General features: G+C 42.6%; 1 pseudogene; it reads right to left on the reverse strand.

Moving 5' to 3' along the window:
• Nucleotides 1-1,247: 1,247 nt before the first annotated feature.
• LOC114614061 lies at nucleotides 1,248-2,671 on the reverse strand (annotated as a pseudogene).
• Nucleotides 2,672-5,893: the final 3,222 nt, after the last annotated feature.

Raw genomic sequence — 5,893 nt, forward strand, 5'->3', positions numbered from 1 at the left:
GTCTCCCTTTGAACTTTCTTTATTGTTTCTATTTCTAGTTTCAGATCCTGAATGTTTTTGTTTAATTCCTTCTTTGTGTTTTCTTCCATTTCTTTAAGGGATTTCTGTGATTCCTCTTTAAGGGCTTCTATCTGTTTACTTGTACTCTCCTGTATTTCTTTAAGGGAGTTACTTAATTCCTTCTTATAATCCTCTATCATCATCATGAGAAGTGATTTTAATTCTGAATCCTGCTTTTCAGGTGTGATGGGGTGTCCAGGGCTTGCTATATTGGGAAAACTGGGTACTGATGATGCCAAGAAACTTTGGTTTCCGTTGCTTATGTTCTTGCGCTTGCCTTTCGCCATCTGGTTAACTCTAGTGGTACCTGCCCTCACTGTGTAAAACTGGAGTCTGTATTTCCAGTTATCTTGCTTATTGCAGAGCTCCTCAGAGTCCAGAGGTCTCTGTGGTCTTATGCTCTAATCTCCTGGGTGGAATAACTCCTGGGACTCAGGCCACCTCTTGGATCTGGAAATCCTTCTGCTCTGAGTGCAGTGGGTCCTCGATGACTCAGGATTCAGTTTCAGCTGCTCTGAGTGCAGTGGCTCCAGCTGCTCTGAGTGCAGTGGCTCCTGGATGACTCAGGATTCAGTTTCTCAACAGGACAGGAGCAGACCGACTCTTTGTCAGCTGCTCTGAGTGCAGTGGCTCCTGGATGACTCAGGATTCAGTTTCTCCACAGGACAGGAGCAGACCAACTCTGTGTCTGCTCCAGCCCAGAGGACCAGGCAGGGGCAGAAGGCTAAGTATATTTTAATACATAAAAATTTATGCATGCTTTAAACACTATTTAAAAAAAATGAGAATTGAAACCAAAAGTATGACCAGCACCAGCATTGAAGTTTTCTGGTTTTTTTCCTATTAGTCTGACACAATGTTAGTGACCATGCTGTGCTAAGACATGTAATGGTGTTCTGAACCATGATTTGTTAAACATAACTCACATCCCCAGAATTTTTAGGCTGGTCATAAAGTTATCAAGGTGTGAGTACATACACATAATCAATTATAGGCAGTCTGATATAAATTGCTCTTCAGCAATGTCTGATCTGCCTCCAAAATTTATGCTTACAGGTAGACATCCAAGTAGACCAGTAAAACATGTCCTGAAAATATGGGCACATTTTAAACATTAAAACAATTCTATTAACCATACAGTCCCACAGTATGACGGAGTAATAACCTACAAGAAAACAAAAGAAAAACTAATCAGTATAGTGCATGATTGATTCAACATAGTTCCCAGGGAAGAGTCCAGTCACTGGATTGCAAACTCCTTCAAACCAGCCATCGTCATTTTTCTTTATGACATAGATGATTGCACCCTCTTTAAAGGACAGCTCATCATCCTTGTCTTTTGTATAATCATATATTGCAACAACTTTCTCAGTATAGTTCTTGGGAGCCCATGCAGGGTCCCCATCCGCATATGGGTCTCTATACTGAGCTACTGCAGCTTCCTCGTCTTCATAGTCCACAGGAGGAGGTGGTGGAGGAGGCGGAGAGTCATCAAACATGGGAATGTCATCTGGTGGAGGGGGCGGTGGTGGTGTTGGGCTATTAGCAATGTTTTCCTGCACCCTGGCCACGAAGCCTGTGAGAAGTATCTGTGGAGTCAACTGAGGCATGGGGGGAGGAGGAGGGGCAATAGAAATTGAATTTTGAGAATAAAGTGGACCTCTATTAACATGAGGCTGAGCAGAGAATTGGGCAATCACAGAGGGAGTTCGTCTATATCCACCAGAAGATGTTGAAGAAGTGGTAGAGTTGTGTCGAGAAATCTGCCTGGTCATTGTGCCATACTAGGAACCAGGAGCTGCGGGCTGTTGGGCCCGCAGTGGGTGGTGAGGTTGTGGGCACAGCAATGGGAATGCCAATGCTGCTGCTCTCACTGTGCTCTCGGCTTCCACTTCCTCCACTTCCTCCACTATGCGTCCTTGGTCTCTGATTTAAAGAAGCCGTCCTGCCTGGACTATGTTGGCTCCCAAGCCTCGCAGGACTAGTCATGTAGTCATTAGGAACTGTTGGAGGCTTAATAGGTTCTAGGATTTTGTAAGGGGTATTCCGTCCCAAAGTTCCTCGGCCTGACACGGGAAGGCTTGGTGGTTTCTGCGTGGGAGGATTTGTTCTTGACAATGTGCCAGTTCTTGCAGGCTGGTTATTTCCGTGCTTAATTCCATGGCCCACATAATCCAGAACTGTGTAGTCAATAGGTTTCCGAGTATACCTGGCAGGACGCTCCATATTTGCAGGTGCGATTATTTTGTGAGTTCGTGATGTATTCTTATTTGTTGTCAAAATACCAATCTCTCTTCGAGCCACTTTTTCTTTATGAATATCCACAGTCTGTGAGATGTGATTGATGGACGACTCCATCCTCCGCAGCTGAGATGCTTGGATATCCAGCAGCTGGAACACATTGTTGGCCAATGCATTTATTTGATAACACTAGCTAGAGACTGAGTTGTATATGCTTTCGTCTCTTCTAGAGCTTTTCTCTTGTCTGTAGCCTGTATATAGTTGTTTTCACAGTAGTCCACCACCCGGGTCAGGTTCTGGTAACTCTCTATCAGTGCCCTCTTGCCAGATGGGATTTCCTTCTCTGCAGCTACATCTGCAGCTCTGCCATTTTCCACCCCTCCGCATCGCTTCCTCTCGCGTTAAAGAGTGAGTGTTTTTATTAAAAAGACAGATGCAAAATTTAAACACTGTGGGCTGATTTCTTTTTCAAAGAATATAGATGAAAATAGTGCTGTCATACAAAAACCAATGAGCTTTTAATATTATAAGACAATATACAACAAAAGTCTATGATAAAGATCTGTGTTCTACCCCCAGCTGTGCAAGAAAGGGTGTGGAAGGGAAAGAAAAAAGGAAGAGGAAGGATGGGAAGAAGGCAGGCTGACAGGCAGCACCTTTTATTTTTCTGCTTTAAATCCTGGTTAAATAAGGATTTAAGGGGGGTCAATTCACAAAAATAATTCACAGTATCATGCTTTCTTCTTGCTTGACATCCACAAGGACCTATGTTTTAGCTTGTTTTAGCGGTGGCTACCCACAGAACAGTAGTGACAACAAAAGATAAATACGAAAGAATCTTTTGTTACTTAAGGTAACCTATGAGAACAAAACAGGCAAATACTATACAAAGTAAGACAGAAAATTATAAAAGAACCAAAGAGCAAACTTGGAAATGTAAAATATAATCCTTAATAATATAAAGCAGTAGATGGCTGAATGTGTTGACTAGATGCAGAGAATTACTGATTTGGAAGATGGTGTTAAGAATTCAGACATTTAAAAAAACAAGAATTAAAACATAACTAGGTGGTAGTGACTCACACCTTTAATCCCAGCACTTGGGAGACAAAGATAGCCTGGACTACACTGAGAAAGCTTGTCTCAACAAAACATAAAAATTTCAAACATAATTTATCATTAAGATAACTAAGAGGACTGAGAAGAGAAGCTAAATGTAAATATGATTTCAAAAGACAAAATAAGCAATATTCAATAAAGGGTTTTTGTTTGTTTGGTTGGTTGGTTGGTTTGATTTGAAATGGCTTGGTTTTTTGTGACAGGGTTTATCTATGTAGTTCTGGCTTTCCTGGAACCCGCTCTGTAGAGTAGGCTCAAATCTCAGAGATCTGCCTGTCTCTGCCTCCCAATTAAAGGTTTGTACTACCTACTGCCCTGGCTTCCAAAATTTTCTGACTATTTTGAGAAGACTGTTAAATGAACTTCCCAACCTGTTGCAATGAAACTGAATTACTAGAAAGAACAGAAAAGTGCACATTTTAGTAACAGGAAAGTTTACCAGCAAGAAAAGAATTTATCTGTAAATTGAAAGCAATTGCACTAAATCAACAATTTCTTATCAGCAATAAAAGAGAATGAAATATCTACAAAGTGCTGAAGGAAAGTTACTCTGAACCTACTCATCTCAATGCAATGAAATGATCTTCAAGGCTAAGAATAAAGGAGCCAGGCAGTGGTGTCATAGGGAGTGCCAGTATAGCCAGGACTACACAGAGAAACCCTGTCTCAAAAAACAAAAGAGTAAATATAGTAGGCTAGGGGTGTAGCTCAGTGGTAGAGTGCTCACCTGGAGCACATGAGGCCCAACACTGCAAAACTAAGCAAAATAAAACATTTTCAAACAGTTAAAGGTTCACCACCATTCTCAGAACCTTAATGGAAATTCTAGTAAGGTCATATAGTTGTTAGCCTGGGTGGGTGGGGGTGGGAGGGACATCTCTGATCCCAGGCAGTAGCAGTCCAAGGCTAGGCTTGTCAACATAGTGAATTCCATGTCAGCCAGAGCTACAATGGAAGAACCTATCTCAAAAAAAAAAAAAAAAAAAAAAAAAGTCATTCCTATATAGGAAAGTTCATGACCTCCATCCATTCTTACACCAAAAGCACTATCAGTGTAGCTAATATGACAAATAATCTGTTCATCTGAGAAAACTTTAGGCATACTCACTACCATTAGATCATTCTTTTGTCTAATTTTTTTTTATTATTTGTGTGTATGTGCCTTGTAAATGTATGTGCACATGTACATTCTGATTTCCTCAGAGGCCAGAAGAGGATGGATGTCAGATCTTCTAGAACTGGAGTTATAGGCAGGTGTTGTGAGTGAAATGCAGGAAGTGGGTACAGGAAGCTGAGTTTTGAGTTCTCTAGAAGGGCAGCATTCCTAATGATGAGTCTTCTTTCCAGCCTCCAGGAGATAGTTCATTCTTGTTCCATGATCTTGGTCCATATCTTATTGATTCTGTAATATGCTTGGTTTCTGTTGTTGGAAATATTTGGCCATATACAAGTAAGAGTGTTTTGGGGAAACCTGGTTTTAGCATATTAAGAATTATATGCAAGTTTTATGAGCCTGGGACAAAGGCAGGCATGTCCAGGTCTTTACAGAGTACAGTTTAGGGGCTGTGAACAGACCTGTCTTGGTTGGCTGTGAGAGGCAGCTGGGTACCTGGTTGAACAGGCTTTGAATCCCAAAGACCCTCAGGGATGGTAGGAGCTCCTGGGCCCATGATTCCTTTCACATAGCCACAGTCCCCCAGAGAGGTTTGTGGCCATTGGTCATGTAGCCCAGGTAGAGGGTGTGACTACAGGCTATAGAGCCTCAAGACATCTCCATACTAATGAGATACCTAAAGGCCAGAGGGTATAACCAATTAAGCATTCCTTCCCAGATCCTCCTCCTTGCAAAAGGTATTTAACCTCAGACCCACTCTAAGAATAAGGAGGTATAGCTTCATCCATTTTCCACCATGACAATAAATGTCTTAAGACCATATCTTTTTTTTTAAAGGTTTTTTATTTATTATATGTAAGTACACTGTAGCTGTCTTCAGACATTCCATAAGAGGGCATCATATCTCATTACAGATGGTTGTGAGCCACCATGTGGTTGCTGGGATTTGAACTCATGACCCCTGGAAGAGCAGTCAGTGCTCTTAGCCACTGAGCCATCTCTCCAGCCCTTAAGACCATATCTTAAGATCATTGACTCTCTTCTTTGGGGCCCACTGTGGGGAACCGTGGAGAAGGCTTTCAACTACAGAGCTGCAGTGTAATCTCCTGAGACCAGCCATGGAGACCCAGACAAGCGAGTCACCATGACCAAGAGTCTCATCGCTGTGGGATGCAGTCAGAACTTCTCTCCCTCCCCACTTTGGCTGTGGGTTGATCCAGCCTGTATGCCCCTGTCTCGGCCCTTCTGAGGCCTCTCAGCAGCACCTGAGAGCCCAAGGGCCTGGGAACCAGTCGGTTCTTGGCCATCTTGGCCCGGGGACCCTCAACCCAAGAGCTCCAGCCCCTAAAGGACCTCAGA

The sequence above is a fragment of the Grammomys surdaster genome, unplaced genomic scaffold, assembly GCF_004785775.1.
Source record: "Grammomys surdaster isolate TR1022 unplaced genomic scaffold, NIH_TR_1.0 126298, whole genome shotgun sequence".
NCBI lineage: Eukaryota > Metazoa > Chordata > Mammalia > Rodentia > Muridae > Grammomys > Grammomys surdaster.